The 19,188-nt window shown below is 39.0% G+C and overlaps 1 protein-coding gene across 4 annotated transcripts in view; it reads left to right on the top strand.

Moving 5' to 3' along the window:
• Positions 1-5,745: 5,745 nt before the first annotated feature.
• The window catches only part of mgat4c (mgat4 family member C), a 298,157-nt gene continuing 284,714 nt past the window's right edge, over positions 5,746-19,188 (top strand). For all 4 annotated transcript variants that reach the window (XM_088647199.1, XM_088647200.1, XM_088647201.1 and 1 more), the window contains exon 1: positions 5,746-5,955. The gene's annotated coding sequence lies outside the window, so the exon portion shown is untranslated. The remainder of the gene's footprint in view (positions 5,956-19,188) is intronic.

The following is a 19,188-nucleotide window of genomic DNA, read 5'->3' on the forward strand; positions in this document are numbered from 1 at the left end:
CCTGCCGAGGATAGATGACGCCCTGGACTACATCACCGGGTCGACCTGGTTCAGCTCCCTGGACCTCCGCTGCGGCTACTGGCAGGTACCGCTTGCTCCCGATGCTCGCCCGAAGACGGCCTTTTCCATCGGCCAGGGCCTCTGGCAGTTTACTGTCATGCCTTTTGGCCTGTGCAATGCCCCGGCGACGTTCGAGAGGCTGATGGAGAGGGTGCTGGCATCGGTCCCGCGGAACCAGTGCGTGTTATATCTGGACGATCTGCTGGTTCATGCACGGAGTTTTGACCAGGCCTTGACGAACCTCCAGGCGGTGCTGGCCTGCATCCGCCGTGCTGGCCTGAGGCTCAACCCCCGCAAGTGCGAGCTCCTGCGGCGGGAGGTGACCTTCCTGGGACATGTTGTTGGACCGCGAGGGGTGGCTACGGACCCAGGTAAGGGTCGCAGTGAGGGGCTGGCCGACTCCACGCACCGTCGCGGAGCTCCGCAGCTTTCTGGGGTTGGCCTCGTACTATCAGAGGTTCGTCCGGGACTTTGCCAGCATCGCCGCCCCGCTGCACCGCCTCACCGACAAGGGCCGCCGTTTTGACTGGGACTCGGGCTGTGAGACTGCCTTTGGCCGGTTGCGCGAAGCTCTGGTGGGGGCCCCCGTGCTGGCCTACCCCGACCCGCGGTTGCCGTATATTCTCGACACCGACGCGAGTGACTCGGGGGTGGGGGCGGTGTTGGCGCAGGAGGGGCCGGATGGGGAGCGCGTAGTGGCTTACTATAGCCGGGCTCTGACTAGGCCTGAGCGGAACTACTGCGTGACCCGTCGCGAGCTGCTGGCGGTGATGGCGGCGGTCCACCATTTCAGGCCGTACCTGTTCGGGACCCGGTTATGGTTGAGGACCGACCATGCGTCCCTCAACCGGCTCCTCATTTTAAGGAGCCAGAGGGACAGATGGCGCGATGGATAGAGATCCTGCAGGAGTACGACTTCACTGTCGTGCACCGTGCGGGGTCTCGCCATCTCAATGCCGACGCTCTCTCACGGCGCCCCTGCGAGGCCGCGGACTGCCATCACTGCGCCCGGCGGGAGCAGCGTGAGGAGGCTGTCCGCACCGTGGCGGGGGTGAGCGCCGCGGCCACGGCCCGGGAGGGGACGCTGGGGGTGGGCCTGCCAGACCTGGCGCAGCGTCAGGCAGCTGATCCTGACGTGGGCCCGGTGCTCCGCTGGAGGGCAGCAGGAGTGCGGCCTACACGAGAGGAGCTCGCCCCGCACCCGAAGTCCGTCAAGGCCCTCTGCGCCCTGTGGGAGGCCTTGGAGGTAAAGGACGGGGTGCTGCGCCGGGGGTGGCGGGTACCCTCCAGTGGCGAGGTACGGTGGCAGCTGGTGGTGCCTCGGTCGCTCCGCGGGGCGGTGCTCCGAGCGGTGCACGGCCAACCGGGTGTGGGGCACTTCGGCGGTAAAAAAACCCTGCAGCGTCTCCGAGGCCATTTTTATTGGGGTCTTTGCCACCGGGACGTGGAGCGGTACTGCCGAACGTGTGCGGTGTGCGTGGCGCAGAAGGGTCCCCCCGAGCGCTCTCGGGCCCCCCTCCAACAACACCAGGTGGGGGCTCCTATGGAGCGGGTGGGAGTGGACGTTTTGGGCCCGTTTCCGCGCACCGAGGCCGGGAGCCGCTACGTCTTGGTGGCTATGGATTACTTTACGAAGTGGCCGGAGGCCTACGCCCTCCCGGACCAGAGTGCCCCCACGGTGGCCGATGCACTGCTGGAGGGGATGTTTGCCAGGCTGGGGGTGCCGGAGGAGTTACACAGTGACCAGGGGCGTAACTTCGAGTCCCAGGTCTTCGCCAGAGTGTGCCAGCGCCTGGGGATTACTAAGACGCGGACCACCCCGCTGCATCCCCAGAGCGAGGGTCGGCACCGCCGGCTGGACTGGACTACGAGTGGGACCTGCGGCAGCGGATGCAGCGGGTGCACAGCTTTGCACGGACCCACCTGACACAGGCAGGGGTCCGGCAGAAGCGGTACTACGACCTGCGCTGCAGGGGGCCTGCCTTCCAGCCCGGGGACTCGGTTTGGGTGTACAACCCGCGGCGCCGCAAAGGCCTCAGTCCTAAGCTGGCGCCGTCGTGGGAGGGGCCCGCTGAGGTACTCGGGGTGGTGGGCGAGGTCTGCTACCGTGTCCGGTTGCGAACACGGGGGAGAGTGGTGGTCCTGCACCGAGACCGCCTGGCCCCCTACCGGGCCCGGGAGGAGGAGCCGTGTGGGGAGGCTCCAGAGGAGCAGCCGGGGCCGGAGCCGGAGCCGGCCGATAGTGGGGCGTCCGTGGATCGCCAGCCGTCACCGCGGCGCAGCGGCCGCTCACGCAGGGTTCCGCAGCAGTTGACCGAATACGAGTACAGCCCGAGGGGGGTGTTCGACGTCGGCGAGACGCCAGACGCTTCAGGTGGGGGCAGTGTAACGCCCTCGCCTGGTGGTGAGGAGGAAGCGCCCCTAGGCGCTCGTAGTACCGCTGGGCATGCTGGGAGTGGTAGCCGGGAAGAGTCTGAGGGTCAGCACGATGACCAGCGGCTGACCCTGCCTGTGTAAATAATGTCCTAGTAATTCTAGTGCCCTGTGTAGTCCTGTAAAAGTAGAGTGTGTTGTTAGGTAATTACCACCCTAAACGTGTGTACGTGTTCGTCAGTCTCCTCATGTGTGTGTAGATCCTGTGTTTGGTTTTTGGTGTGGTTGTAAAATAAAGCCAGTGCTTAGTTAATCGCGTCTCCACTGTTCTTTAGTTCTGAGAAAGAACCTGCAAAACGCTACAATATTTTAAAATATCTGTAATTAACATAATCTGCAAAGTAAATGATTATAACAAAGTCAGTGCTCAGCATTGTTTGGCTCTATTTACAGAATGTTAGAAAATGAATACTTAATACTAAAATGGAAGGATTTTCATTTAATCTTTTGCAAAATATTTGTAGATATGCTGCATTGAAAAATGTCAATGGAAATGATATGACCATGTAATGAAGCGTGATGTGGGCACTTCATTTGACTAATACCTTGTCTATCATATCACAAACATCAAAGAGGTTTTGAGCAATTGCAGTCATCATAGCCTCATTGGCATATTGATTGTTTACCCTTTTGACAATGTTAAATGGAGATGATGCCAGTAGGGGGTGTCTATTAACAAATATTCATTTAAGGTACATTATCAAAACAGCCCAGGCAAACTATAGAACATTACAACAAGAGTTAATGAATAAATGTTTCGGCTGTGCTAAACAAATTGATATAATCTTAGGTCTGATAGAAAAATAGTGCCAGTAAAGGACGTTCTGACCTAAGTGGGATCTAAAATTAGTGAGATCAACCACTCATTCAGTGCATTTGAATAACACTTGTTTCAGATAGAATATAAAATTACTCATCCACACACCATCTCTGCTTACACAATTTCCCCAGTAAAAGTGATTATATAGGTTTGCCTATACTTCTAAAACAACTTTATCAATATTTGTATAGTTTTTAGGATAGAAATATATTGTATGCCTTCAGAGTGTTAGTGAATTGGAGAAGGAAGCAGCCAGAGGCAGGTTATAATGATCACAGACGTTTATTGCCATTAATCTTTAACAACTGTGTGCTAGTCATGGAGAGTGAGATGGAGTATATACAGTACTTCGCTAACACCAGTTGTGGTATAATAAACTAAAAATCTAAAATAGTTTTTAGGAGAGTCCACCTCCTTTTATAGGGGTGATAAAGGTGCGGTGTAATAATTGTTTCCTCTGTTGTAGATAGAGGCAAGTGGGCTGTGATAAGGGAGGCCTGGGCAGAGCCCAAATAGGCAGCAAAAAGCAGTGACTCTTTTCCAGAAGCCCCCTGAAGCTATGGGAGAACTTTATTAGTGGCAGCGGTTGCTGGAAAAACAACAGGTTGTACCCCGTCCTTAGAAGGAGAATAGGAGTGGTGAGAATATGGGCATGTTTCTGGAGAGGTTGTACGCACCCCCTCCCACAGACAGCTGTCTGTTCCTGGTAAAATACACCCAGGATCCATGGGGGAGGTACTGTACATCTGGTATCTGGTCTCACACATGGCCTGAAACATATGAGATTCAAAGTCCCAGCCTCCACCAGAGTGGATTTCCTGTGGCACCCCAACGCAACTGAAGAAGTCCCCATTTTGTCCTTTATGGAGCACTTTCCACTTTTCACCAGAGAACTGCATGCAGTTCTAGGTCTGCTTCACGATTCTCCTCTCTTGAGAATGTGGACTCCATACAATCCAGTTCTTGATCCTTGCAGCAGTCATTCTTTTCTACACAGCCTGGACTGCTGTTTATCTGATGTTCTATTCCTGGGTCAGTCGTCTAGCAGATTCCACTTCTGCATTTGTGTGCAGGCTCTGTGGTGTTCTAGAACAATGTGGCTCTGCAGTATGGAATGAACCTCCCTGGGGAAAATGGCTGGCACCACCTTTGAAGTGGTGCTGGTTGCCACACAAGACAATTGGAGACTTGCCCATGCCTAAGGGAGACTTCCTAAAGTTTCCTTAGAATGGTATGACCAAGCACACTACTTTGCTTGAATACAAAATTGAATGTTCTAATAATATTAGAGAATTAAGCTATTATTCTAAACACATACGGTGTATCATATCATAAAGTTTAATTGAAGTAAGTAACTGAATGTTAGTATATTAGAATACAAGTATACGGCAGACTGCTGCTTGCATAGATCCACAACACAGGGACTAACTCAGTCAAACATATGCATTACAGGGTGGAAGCTTCAAATGCAGTAAGAAAGAGGAAATAAAATAATTTAAAAAGCAGTAGAAATAGAACCACAGCCTCTGAACAGTAGTTATTGGGCCAAGTCTCCTGGCACACAAACTGAAACTTTCCAAGTCACAGTGAATTAAAATGTTGACAGTTGTGACACAATAATTTAATGTTTCAAAGTGGTTATTAGTTCCTATTGTTCTATGCAACAGTTGCACTTTTTCGATTACAGAAAATGCATAAGGTGCAAAGTTATCTGCATTTATCATTGCTTCCATATTAATACCAGGGGGATTATAATAAAATATTCATTTTGACATTAACATAAGGCTCAGCTGTTTTGTTGCCAGAAAGCTTCACACCTTAGCTTTAGATGTGCATGTGCTGTGTTGAAATCACAGATGAGAGTGTGACTAAAGGATCAACAATAGCTTAAAGCACCCTAGTGCAATTTATGTCTCTGGCAGATTGTCTTTTTTTGCTGAAATATCGAAGAAATAAAAAATTAAGAAAAGACTTAAAAAACGTGACGAATCTTAAAGATTTTTTCAAGATTTGATTTATTTTAAATGGTCTTTTTAATGTATTTTTTTACTGATAAAAGGGGGCAATGTTTTTTTTTTCCATAATAATTCTTAAAACAATTAAAACCTCAAACTGAAATATACAATATTAATAAAAGGTTACATTGAATTTGCTTTGTATTGAGTTTGTTCCTAAAGCCCTTCTAATTTGTAGTGGTTCTAAAACTTGAGATACAATTTGCATTTCGTAGTCTTAAATTGAGCTCATGAATTATTTAGTGCTGTCTTGCAGGCATGGCTCTAAACTATAATTAGTTGTACCGAACACCTCTTGTCATGGTACGTTTCTGAGCCACAGGGGATGCATTGTTTCTTTAAGACAGAAATCTAGAGAGCAGAAAAGGGAAGCCAATGAGAGCCAGAGTGTATAGAAACAGTTAGTGACACCTTGGTATAGAGTCAGCTGAGAGAGCTGCTAGCTTCAGCAGGCAAGTGCCATTATGATGAATGTTTACAGCACTTTTTTGAGAGCCAATTATCTGCTTCTGTGTGAGTCATGGAGATCATTTAGGCTGGTAGCATGCACAAAGCAACACTGGAGCTTTCTCATTTTCACAAAGGCTGTGGAAAATGTAAAAGAATGAAATGCTTTATCTTAGGCAGGTAAGGATGCCTACTGCTTTGCAATTTCACTCTGCATTGTCTTTTTGTTAAGCAGGGCAAGGGAATCTCTTCGCTTGTGCTGTGTAATAGCTGAATAACTGTTTCAAGCTGGAAGTTTCACTACAGATAGGGAAGAAGGCTTGTTACCTTTATATGTAGGGAGCTGCTCTAGCAGGAATAGTAAGTCTTTATAAAACACAGGTATTGAATTGGATTTATGTGGACTGTTAAAAATAATTCAGTAAATCTATACTTAATTGATGTACTAGACCTATCAATATTATATATACTGTTAATCTTGTGTTTTGTTTTACGGAAATAGCAGTTTTATTTAGTTAAAAATGAAATAAAATATGAAGCTGCATGAATGAATCAAGTTTTTGTTAATGTTTGCTGTTGAATGAGAGATGTATGACTCCTAGAGCAAAGTATCATCCTCTGTGCAACTACAAGCTTTAAATCTGCAAGAATTAGGTCATTCTGGGTCAGGTTTATTTAAAAGATTTTATTTTTCTCATTGTTTCATCTTAGTGGAAATCAAAATGTTTTAGTTAATGGAATATCTAGTATAATTGTTGGCCTCTTGACTAAAGAATTAAGGACTCACTTAACTCACTCAACTTTTTTTTATACCATTATGAAAACCTGTACAGGAACAACAATTTAGTTATTGATATAAAGTCTTTCTTATTTTATACATATTTTTGCAGATTTGGAGACCTTTGCAGATTTATGATAATAATTTGTAAGAAATCTTGTTTTCCTTAAATTCTGTAAAATATAATTAACATTTGGAGACTAGTATAAATAGTAACCATATAATGAGTCATACCATTACACAGAGCTGTTGTCAATAACAGTGAATATACTGTAAGTCTTGTCTGATAACTTCATATAGTATTAATGTTGCTTACAATGGTTGTTTCAATCAAGATAATTTATTAAGAAGGTTACCTTTATAAATCAAAGCTATAAATACATTGTGAATATATTTATTTAAGTTTTTATTTTGATTTCTTAGAAATTTAAGATTAGAGTAATTGATTGCTGACCTTGCAGTAGGAAGTTATTTGTTTTATCTTTGTGGTGTTTTGTGGTATAATCTTATAGAAGTTTTATAACTAAGCTGAGATGGCTACAAGAAAACAAACATCTTTTGAATTTTTAAACAGAATTAATTGTGGTTGCAGACAAAACTCTAGAAGTATCAGGTCAGAGAAAGATTTATCAGACAGGCTTATCTTAACAGTTATGCTAAATACAAGAAACAATGGAGCACTATGTAACTGTTATTAATTTGCACTTACCCTTGGTAATAAAAGATTACCTGTTAGAACTTCTTTAAAAATTTGTTGTCTTCAGCAGAATCCCTCTCTTTTATTTTGTTTAGTTTTTACCTTTGAAGATCATTAGAACCATAGTGGTGGAGTGTAAAGGATAGATTGTTGTCAAGGTCAGGCAAAGAGTGGGCAATAGCAGATCAAAAAATCTTGACTTGCTATGAAAATAAATCAATGCAATTCATTCTTGAGGCTTTTGTTCATTTAACAGATAATGTATGAAACTTATAGGTTACATTGTTGATATGCACAACTGATTTTATCATGCTCTTACTCATACATTTGTGCTCAACGTTAGGGAGACATACAGTAAGAAAAAGAACTAAGACCCCAAAAATCATCTATAATAGTTCAACAGAAAATTCAGTAGAAAATGTCTTTTAAATATGTTTTCTGCAGCAATTTTCAAATGAAAATGTTTCATTTATTAGCCATCACACTGATAAAAGCTCATGAATATTTAGAAAGGCACTAAATACAATATTCTGGCAGGTGCCAGAGAAGAGTGTGGCTTAGGCCGGCATCACACTATACAACTTTTCCTAGGATTTTCAGTCGTAGCCTTTATCTACATAATCGTAAGAAAATCACAGAGAGTTGTAGAGAGTCGCCCATTACCATCAGTTGTGCAGTGTGACGCCCCCAGTGACTCAATCATAGCGGTGTTAACTGCCTCTACAACTCTCTAAACTGGTTTGTTTTTTTCGTAGCGAGTCGCAAGTCCTAGGGGTGGGCAGTGAGCCAGATGTGTACTTGTGAGATAATGTGCCCATTATATTACACGTTATAGTGCAATACTAATTTGTTTACAATATTTATTTTACAGGTGAATTATATTTTTAACTGTTTTATTTTTGTAAATGTGTTCTATATTTATAAAGAAGAATAATATTTTTGAAGATGTTTATTTGTGGAAAACAATGCCTGTGTTACGTCTTTAAAGATGTTTACGTGCTTGTTCTCCATGTTGTTTGTATACTTTCGTGTGGTGCTCCTCCTCTTATTCCGGTGTGCTCCACATTGATTGGCTGCCAAAATGAGGGGACCTCATGGTATTTTTGTGGCATAATTCGAGATTTGGAACCGTGATGAAAATTCATCTGGGAATCGTGTAATTAGTCATCCCCTGCGATTCCTATTTGTATAATTTGACACCCTCTAGGACAGAAAAGGCAGCAAGATTCAACAACTGCAGTCGTTGAATGTCGAGTCCTGTAGTGTGACGTCGGCTTAAATAACCAAAAAAAGTGCAAACTATAGTTCTTAATAGTACAGTTACAACTGCATGTCCCAAAAATCTCTTAGAAAAAAAAATGTCTTACCACAAGGTCTGAAGGGTTTAGAGACATATCTGAAAACTATTGTTCTCCTCACGTTTAATAAGGCAGTGGCAAGCAAAGCTGATTTTTCTTGTATCTAAGGTAGATAGAAATCTATAGGACTACATCATTGGGGAAGATAAGATTTTTAGGAAACATCTAATTCTTTATAGCAGGTTGGAGTAATGAATAAAAAACTAACAAACAAAATTATCTTGGAAACTAATAAAGTCAGGTGGTTTTGAGTAAAGCTACTCATTAGTTAAGAGAAATGCATTTATATCCTTGTTCTTATTATTTATAAACAACCAAATGGGCTTCTCTAATTTATAAACTTTGTCCTGTTTTCTTATTATCGCTAACTTAAAGAAATTACCCTGTATGTGAAAAATTAGATTCAAGCACTTTCCAGCATAGCCAAAACCATCATAATATATATTGTGTATTCAATCTGTCAATGTATATCATTGTCTACGGGTGTGAACAAAATCTGGATTAACTTTAATAGAACAATGGTTGGGTTCTTCATATCTGTTTACCTTTTAACATTGTCCTCCAGCATTTCAATAGTTTCAAGAAAGGAGCCTGGTGAAAAAACTGCTTCAGCTTCACAGGCTGTTTTTCTTTTCATTTTAAAGGGATATTTTACCTTTGAAACAGAAGTTGTTAACTGTTAGAATAAGAAATAATTGTTCAATACTAACTGAATTGCAATGCACTCAGTCATTTCTTAATTGTATGCATTGAAAAATCCTCAAAACTTTGTTATACAGTTTGTCCCAAAGGCTACACAACACGCCATTATAATCTCAAAGTACAATGTTTTTAAATTAGTCTTATTTAGGGAATAATACTTCTGATCATGAAGTCATTGTTATGCATTGCTAATTAACCACAACATAATTACATCCCATTTTAAGGGTCTAGATAAAAAGCTACCAATGTTTTCTGTTGTGATACAGTTCACGCTTTGCCTAAGTAAAATGTTGTATACCACCTTATTGAACTGGCAGAACCTACTCAATTTTGGCATCTCTTCTAAGTCTGTGCAGTACCATTGGCACTACAATGAAGTTTATTGTCATGTGTCCAAGAAAGGAGATAAAATATACATATCATATTTTAATATGATGATCATAATCAATGATTTCATTTCTCATGGAATGGAGAAATTTCATGACATATCATAATGGTGTGTTCAGTGCAGTCAAAAGTTCTAGAAATGTGGTATGCAAAGCAAGCTAAATTTACAAGATGGAAAGAGAAAATGAATTATAGGAAAAACAGTTCTGTATATTCCCCAACTAGACTATCATCTTGCTGCTGATTTCCTTTCTACATTAGATCTCTGCATGTAAAAAGGAAACAGTAAAGATACATTATGGAAGAGCTCATATCAAATAGTGTTACAGGGACCTGCAGCTGAATCTGTTAAATAATCTAGGTTGATTGCATATTTTATTATTTTTTCCCCCAAGAATAAACATAAAATGTGCAAAAATCTGGATAAAATGGAAACTTCCACACGAAAAAATGGCACAGGTTTTACAGATTAGAGAAAATGTCCAAACATGCTGTCACTGTCTCTACACTAGCAAAAATGAAACCAAGCCATATTTCTTTTCAAAGGAACCATTTCTGAGAATGAGTGCTTTAAGATAGATGGTTTGGCTGCAGATAAACCCACCAGCAAAAGACACCATAACTTAAGGTTGATTGTAAGCTGGTAATCGGCAAAGAAAAGGACTGGATGAGGGTCAGCAGCATAGTCATCAGTTAAATCCAAAAGTACATCAGTCACATACTGTATACCCAAAAGCGTTCTATCACAGGACATTCCCAAACAATAGCAGGTACAGATGCAGCCATTCAAAGTTCGCGGTACAAACCCCATACCGCACGCATCTACGCACGAACCACCGCACCGTACCGCGGTACGTGATTGGCTGGCCAAAATGACCGACAAGTTCACTCGTGGTGCATTGGTTGGTAGTGAAAAGATTTAAGAATTTAATCTCTTTACTGTGCACATTTTAATCCGCTTAGTATTTAATATTTAATATTTAATGGAATTTTACAACTAAAGGGAAATGTTAGTATCTGAGCATAAAAAGAATAGGATTAACAATATTAATTTAGGAACATAAACAAACTGTATTATGTAAACTGTATATTGCTGGTATTGGTATTTTAAAGAAAAATTACACACCAGTATTCCATTTCTCCCTAAACATTTTAAGCATCAAAGTCTTACATGTGGTTATTTCAGAAACATTTTTACGTGCTCCTTGCTCCTTCTGACCATGCTACTGTACGTTTATATACAGTATTTTGTTAGAAAAGGGATAGTTTTAAGCTTTTCTGCTAATACGCTCGATATTGCAGTAAATAAAAGCATACTTTTAGAATTTGATTAATAGGGAATATAATATGGAATCACATATCTAAAGAAATTAATCATGATATAATTATATTCAGGTACTGTAGCACAAACAGTTGTATAGCAACCTGTACTTGCCAGGTACACCTTGAGTGCATCTGTTACAGAAAGTGTGGGGAGTAATCTTCATAGGAAACCACTGGTGTTGTGGCAAATATTCTGTTTGAAATGAATTAGCAGGTGTTCTGAATGTGTAGAGGAAGATAAAATATTAATACAGACTGTATCCCAGTCAGGACTACAGCAGCTTTGTAGTAATGCACTGAATTGGAATCAAACATAGGAAAAACATTGAAGAGTGGTGTCCTCAATTCAAGTCTTCTTTAAGTTCTTGCATATTCCATAAACATACTGTATGAATATACCAACAACAGATATCAAATATGGTAATTGCATAATAAATTACAAATAAATAAAGTTTTGTTTAAATACTGCAGGCATTATATATACACTGTATATTCATAATTCATCTGTTCCTGAAGGTTCTTGTATTTTCTGTTCCTTGTCTTCTTAGTTTATTTGCAATTGACCATACAACCAGTGCCTGCAGCCCGTAACATGGTTGAGTGGTCAGCATTTGCAACTGTAATTGGAATTGTGGAATTGTGAGCAGTATCTGCAGTTCAGTTATGGTGTTGGGGAATACTCATCTCAGGTTTTTTTGCAAAACTGAAAAGCTTACCATATTTACTTTTCAGAGATGGCCAGATGTCTAGCCTTATGCTAAAGAGAGTTATATTTTTGTTCTGTTTCAAGCTAGAATTGTAATCTCTCTCTGAGAAATATATTAGTTGTAATTTTCAAGTTTCAGAACCATTTTTGACTAGTAGAAGCAAAAGCGGTGCAATAGGGCATAATCAGTCCTTTAAGTAAACTTAATTTAGAATTTTTGTTTCTGGAATCAAGTCAAAGTACAGACACAGGGCTTAGTTTGATGAATTAAAATATATCTCATTATGTAAAGCACGTTGAGAAGCCACTTTTAAAGGTCTATATAAAATAAAGTTTTCTTATTATTATTTATGGAGATAACATATTGCAGAAAATACAGATTAATAAAAATAGTCAATTTGAAAGTATATTGTGTGTCTGCATAAAACTATGTAAACATTTTACTGCATTATTGTACAGCACAAATTTGGGTTATTGCAAAGTTTTATAATAAGCATAAGTAAGTAAGGAATAAGTATAAAAAACATTTTTACAAAAATAATATTCACAATTATAATTTTGTTTTCTTAAATCGACTAGAAATCTTATTGGAAAATAATGTGAAAAATATAATTTAAAGAGAAAAAAAACTAAAAAAAGAACATGATGATAACTAGCATGCAAATGCAACATAGATGCAAATGGTACACAATACAATGGTATAATATGGAAAAATGTTTATAATCAGTGTTTTCACTTCATTTTGAAATGATATTTATTAATGGTGTATGGTGAGGTATGTTTAATATTTTAAAAGAACATAGCTGCTTCACAATAACAGTGTCACTACCTATACAATTATGAAGCATATTCAAAAGCTTAGCAGTTTATGACATTATGCAAATCATGGCATTTATTAGCACAAGGTTTACACTGTAAGTGGTTTAATGGAGTTTATTCTGCTGAAGTAGCTATAAGGAGCAAAGAATATTGCAACCTATGAATTAGGGCCAGTCACTGTCATTTTAGATATTCCCTACAAGGGGCAAGACTGGAAGCATTATATCAAACCTTCAGAAAATGACTTTTATTTATGTTTGACACAATGTAAGCTCTGGTTCCCTTTTAGAACTATAATAATTGATAAGCAGTGTCTGATAAAAAAACATCCTTAATCTTTTTTCATTGCTTTTGATTTTTTTTTATTTAGCTGTTGAAAATGATTAAATGTGAGCTTATATCACCACTTATGCTAATCATACATTTACTAATTTTCCTGCTAATGTTGAGACAATAAAGAGCAGTTACTGTATTTATAGTACTTGCCTAATGAAGATTAACTTTACTTTACCATTTATTACTTTTGAATAAATATTTAAATAGAATATGCCCATTTAAGGTCATGGCCTAACTTTTTTAATTTTTCAGACTTGTGCTAAGAGATGGACAGAAGGTAAACATGAGAGTAATCTGTTTTTGTCTATCTGGTAGTTGATACTCAGTTAACATAAAGATTTTTATTTTTCCATTATTTCCACACCCATTCAAGTAAACCTTGTTAGAAATATTACTACTGATGACAGGCAGTCCTGGCTACAACACAATAGTAGAGCTAAATATACTTAGCTTTAGTTGTAAAAATAAAACAAGTTAAAAAGGGTAAAAAATGTTTTAGAGAAAAAGAACTAGATCAGGGTGCTGTGAGAGGAGCAGGAAAGTTTGCCAGCAGGGTTCATACACCTGTCACTGGTGTCGTGAATAAGACGCCTTCAGGCATAGGGGCTGAATCAGCAAACCATGATGACAAAGGTGTTGGCAGAGGCTGAAATATCAAACAGAAATGATATTGTAAGGCTGTAAGTTTTGGTTAGGATGCTTGTCACAGGGGCCATCAGTAGGATGCCGACAGATGAGAAATAATGAGCACTGGAAAGGGGGATGGTCATTACCCATATATATGTTCAACATGACGTGTGAGGGTTAGTCCTTGCTCTCTAATGTCATTTAGAGAATGGCTATATCTTTGTTTTCAGAGCCTTCTGTATTTCTTTAGGCACTCTAGAGTTTTTGTGTTTGTATTTTTATTTGTTCAGAGCTCTTCATTCAGAGAACATTTTATATTGCAGAAAAAGCAGCATATCTGCTTCATATACTGTACACTTTAAAACTGTATGTGTGTTTCTTAAGCAACATGAGTGTTCTAACAGATTTTGAAAGAGGTCAAATAGTCATTGACCAAATTGCAGGTATGTCAGTAACAGAAATGATTAAATTATTTAATGTGTCAAGGGGGAACAATGTTAAATATAATACTGGACAAAACAAGGAAAAAGAGCATCAGGAGAAGTTGTCCAAAGTCAAAGTTCACTTACAAGAATAGATGAACACTTGACAGGAAAACAAAGGCATAAAAAATTACAATATAACTTATTCTACACCTCCGTGACACAGTCTCAACTAAAACTGTATGTTGTGAGCTTCACAAAATGGGTATTTCAATTTTAGCTGAACTTGTTTTAAATACTGGTGTTCCCTAGGGCTGTGTTTCGTCATTGTCGCCTTTACTTTTATCCATCTATACTAATGAAATGTAGATACGGAGATGATCTGACCCTAGTAGAACTGTTTACTGAGGATGATAGAGAAGGGGTGGAGAATTACTGCCAACAGATAAGTAAACTGGAAGGGTTTTGTCAGTCAAGCATGCTTCATATTATTATTGATAAAACGTAAGTACTAGCTACTTGTGACAGTCATAAGTTAGATTTTCTACCTCTCTCACTTATTAATTAATCTGTAGAAGTTGTTCAGTGTTACAAATACCTGTGAACAGTAATAGATGAACACTTAAGCTTTGCAGAGAATTGAAACTGCATTTTATAAGTAGGCTAATCAGCATATATTTTCATCAGGAAATTGAAAGGGTTCATAGTGGGACAAAAAGATGGTTTATAGAATGTTGGTGGAAAGCATCCTTATATTAACACAGTGTTATGTAGTAGCCTGAGTATTAGGAGTAGGGGGAAATTGACCAGAATTGTTAATATTGCTAGTACAGTTATTGGATGACCACAGAAACAACTGAAAGAGCTATATTATATTGCAGTTCAAAGGAAAGCTTGGCTTATCATTGATGACCCCTCCCAACTTCTTCATTCCAATTTTCATGTGCTACCTTATGGGAGAATATTTGAATGCCTGTGGATAACTCAAATCTATACAAGACATTTTTTGTTCCCTGTGCAATCAGTATATTAAATGTAGCTATGTGACTGTTTCCTATATAAAGCTATTGGATTTATAGTCATGTTTGTGTAAAACGGGCAGAGCAATATTCGGTATATGTATTGTTGAATGGCTAGTACTAATGCTAGTTTGTTTTTAACTTGGATTTTATGTTGAGTGTTCCATGTTTTGTTTTGTTTTGAACGGTGATGCCAAGGACAAAAATGCGCAATAAAGTTATATATAATATATATTTAGGGCAGAGCGGTGGCTCTGTGGCTAAGGATCTGAACCTGTGGCTGGAAAGCTGCCGGTTCAAATCCCATGGCCAGCAGAGGAATCCCACTCCCTTAACCCCAGCTGCTCCAAGGGCCCTGTACAATGGCTGACCCTGCACTCTGACCCCAAGCTTCTCTCCCTGTCTGTGTCTGTGTGTCTCATGGAGAGCAAGCTGGGTTATGTGAAAAAGATGAATTCCTAATGCAAGAAATTGTATATGGCTAATAAAGTGATCTTAATATTTATGATAGGGCTGTCATTTTAAAACTACTTGTAACCAATGTCAATGCTCAGCAATGCATAACCTGGTGTGATGAGCACAAACCTGGCAAAACCTGGTTATCTATCTTTTAACTCTTATACCTATCTTTAACTCTTTTCCCTGCAGATGGTGAGGTTTATATTTGGAAAAAGCCAAAGTAAGCCTTCAAACCACACTGCCTATTGCCAACTATTAAACATGGTGGTGGATCTGTTATGGTGGTGGTCTGGACAGCTGTCTCATGGGAGTCATTGGGTTTGATTGCTACTCTGCATAGTAGAATTATGACCAAGGAATACAAAGACATTTTAGGCAACCAGATGCACCCTGTAGTGCAAACAGTTTTCTCAAGATAACCCCATATTTCATGCCAATAGTACCCCCATACACACTGCTAAATGGATTCAAGTTTGGTTCCATGATCCCTAGGATGAAGTCAAACGGCTTTCATGTCCTCTCTAATCACCGGGTCTAAATGTCATTGTAATATTATGGAATGTTCTGGACTGTAAAGTGTGAAGTAGATTTCCACCTCCATCATCTAAATGAACTGGAGGCTTGCCTTCTTGAAGAGAGATTTTAGATCCCAATAAAAACAGTTAAAAACTTTTAAACTGTTTTTCCAGAAAGGTTGAAGCTGTTCGTAAAGCAAAGGGTGTCCCAGCTCCTCATTAGTTAATACATATTCCTATCTTACCTGTTTCCATTATTTTGCTCACCTCATGTATTTGTTGCCTCTTAAATCTGTAATGTCATGAGTGTCCATAAAATGGATAATTTTGAGATATATTAACTAAACACTGGATTTGCCAGGAAAGAAAATATGGAAAGTGCTGCTCCTTTAGAGAAACAGCTATGACAAACAAATGATTAAAGAATGTTTAGTTTTTCTTCTCTTCTTGTCAAAATGACAAGAGTAATCTGGGTGAATTAAGTCTAGTAAAATGGTGCAATCGGTTCTTTGTTCTTTTTAATGTATGTGAACATCTTGTATTGGACATGTATTTTCAGATTTGTTGGGAATATAAAGAGAAGAACAATCACCCAGCTATTACAAGCTACTAAATTTATAAGATCATTTATTGAATAAATGTTTAAATGAAAAGATATACATAACATTACACTTCTCAATAACTGCAAAGTGTTGTATTTTGGAAAGAAATGTGACCTTTAATTGTAAAGTATGTGGAACAGTACAGTAAACAACACCCTTTGTTGTATTGTCTTTGCCATTCTCAGAAATTAGGCTTTCCAGAGATGCCATAAAATGCAAGAGCTACAGCTAGATATTGTAAAATGTAGCATACATATCCAGATAAATTATGAAGTTGCATTGTGCCCTGGTTAGACCCCAGCTGAAATACTCTTTTTGTTTCTAGTAACCAGGCAATGAAAAAGATGGATTTATTCTGGAACTGAAGAGCAAGAGTTATAATAGTAGGCTACTAATTTATATATAATAAATCTGAAGCCGTAGATGTTGATTTATAGAACAGCACTTAAGGACCAAAGTCACACTGTTACAACTTCTTTTTTTCACCTGGAAAGTGTTTTAATACAAAGATAGAACCTAGGTGATACACCTACTATACATCCTTCAAGATATACTTAAATAATATATTTTAGTATATAAAGAAACTGACAAGGAACTGACAAGAGACACAAAGCCACCACAAAAATTAAAAATATGTTGTATTTTTGGTATGTGAAATCAAATTTCTTTGGATAATTCCAGCAGTATTTATTCCATTGTGGTCTTCTCTGCTTGTTTAGATATCTTCAGTTTCTGATATATTTAGTAATACAAAGAGAGGGTAAACAATTTGGATTGGTAACAAATGTTCAGTTTTCAAGCCAGTAATCTAGAAGTAATTAAACATGTTTATGTGAATAACAAAATAGTGTAAGTAGATCATTTTTTAATTTGTATACATGGGTGACATTGCTGCCTTTCAGTGCTGGGGCTCTGGGGTCATTTTCAGATCTGGTGTGCTGCATGCGTGGGGTCTGTGTGTTCTCCTCCACATGGGTTTTCTCCTGGTGCTCCAGTTTTCTCCTACAGTCCAAAGATGTGATTTTTTAGGAAAACTATCCCAGGTGTGAGTGTGTCCATATTGTTGTTTGTATGTGCACTGCAGTGGACTGGTGTCCTGTCCAGGGTGTATCCTGCCATGCACCAATTGCTTGCCAATAGGCTTCGTCTTCTCTGTGACCCGGTATTGCATAAAGCAGTTAGAAAATTAATGGATGGATGGAAAAAGGTTATAATAAAGACATTTTTGCATTTAATTCTGTTTTTTTCCCAGTATTAAATAGTAACACATTTTACATTTTTGTAATGTTTATTGGCACTTGTAACTGTATGGTTACCTTGTCCAGTTTAAATCCAATAATACTTTATTTAATAAAATGCATATTTATTGTATTTTTTATCTTTCATGAAATATGATTTATGTTGTTGAAAAGGGAAACTACGCTTAAAATTAATATGGAAAAAACAGATGATCCCTGTTTTGTGCTGCAGTGGTTCCTTAAGAGTTAACAGCTGTGACTCATATGTCTGCTTGTTTGCATGCTGATTGTATACAGTTCAGTTCTTACTCACACTGGCTGTGCCCATGCCACAGAAATTTTAATTGTCCATTGGTGAGCAATGCAGAATACAAATGGCAAATATATTCTCTAGACTACCCTGTTATTACCAGTTAATATTGCACTCTCAGATGCTATAGTTAGTGGTATGGAGGGTATTGTTCCAGTTATTCAGAGTAAATAAGAACAGTTCTTTCAAATGGCAGATAGCAGGACATTATTTTCCTAAAAGCATCTTTTCAACTTGGTTGAAATGTATACTTCTAGTACTGTAGTATGTGCTTAAATGTTTTTAATTCTTTCATTTTCATACATTGGGTAACTATTGACTAAGTTGCATTTGTTTTATGTGACTTTGTATACAATATTCTTAACTATACTTTCACATAAATACTGCACAGTGTATTAAGATGACAAGCAGTGACCTGCCCTAAATGTTTTAAATTTCTTGTTTTATCTAAATGTCATTCTTGCATTATTATTTAATGTTTAATGTTCAATATTTATTTTGGTGTAATGCAAATCAGCTTCAGAAAGATTAACATTTCAAAGCCTGATATGAAATTAAAGCAATAACAAAACTTTTTTAGATTAGATGAAAGATGTGTTTTGACACTTATTTTTTCTAGGATGGTGTTCCAGAGGTTTGAGCCCTAACACCAAAAGACAACATCACCCATTGGGTTTTGAGAAACGGAACACTAAGTAAGCCAGCATTGGAAGAAAGAAATTATTTTTCCTTTTCTGTCCTTTTAACATGACGCAGAGGCTATGAAAACCAATTAATTGAAATGAAGGTGATGAGATCTTCAAGTTCTTCAATGCTATGAACTATTTGAAAAGCATTCATACAAATGTTTCCAAACATATAATTCATTGATATGTTGAGAATATTTTAAACCTGATGGCACACCTAGTTTACTTTAATCATTTATCATTGAAATATAGTGTACTGTTTTGTAAGGTGCCTTAGGTTGGAAGCAGTCCTTCAGTTTTTTGCTGACTATGACACTAATCTCTGCTTTCCTGAGATCAGCCTCTGCATTTACCCTTGTGTCATATTTACAATCATGTTTTTTTGGCAGGCATATGTATGCAATATCATATAAATTTCCTTCTATACAT

The sequence above is a fragment of the Lepisosteus platostomus genome, chromosome 9, assembly GCF_059453375.1.
Source record: "Lepisosteus platostomus isolate fLepPlt1 chromosome 9, fLepPlt1.hap1, whole genome shotgun sequence".
NCBI lineage: Eukaryota > Metazoa > Chordata > Actinopteri > Semionotiformes > Lepisosteidae > Lepisosteus > Lepisosteus platostomus.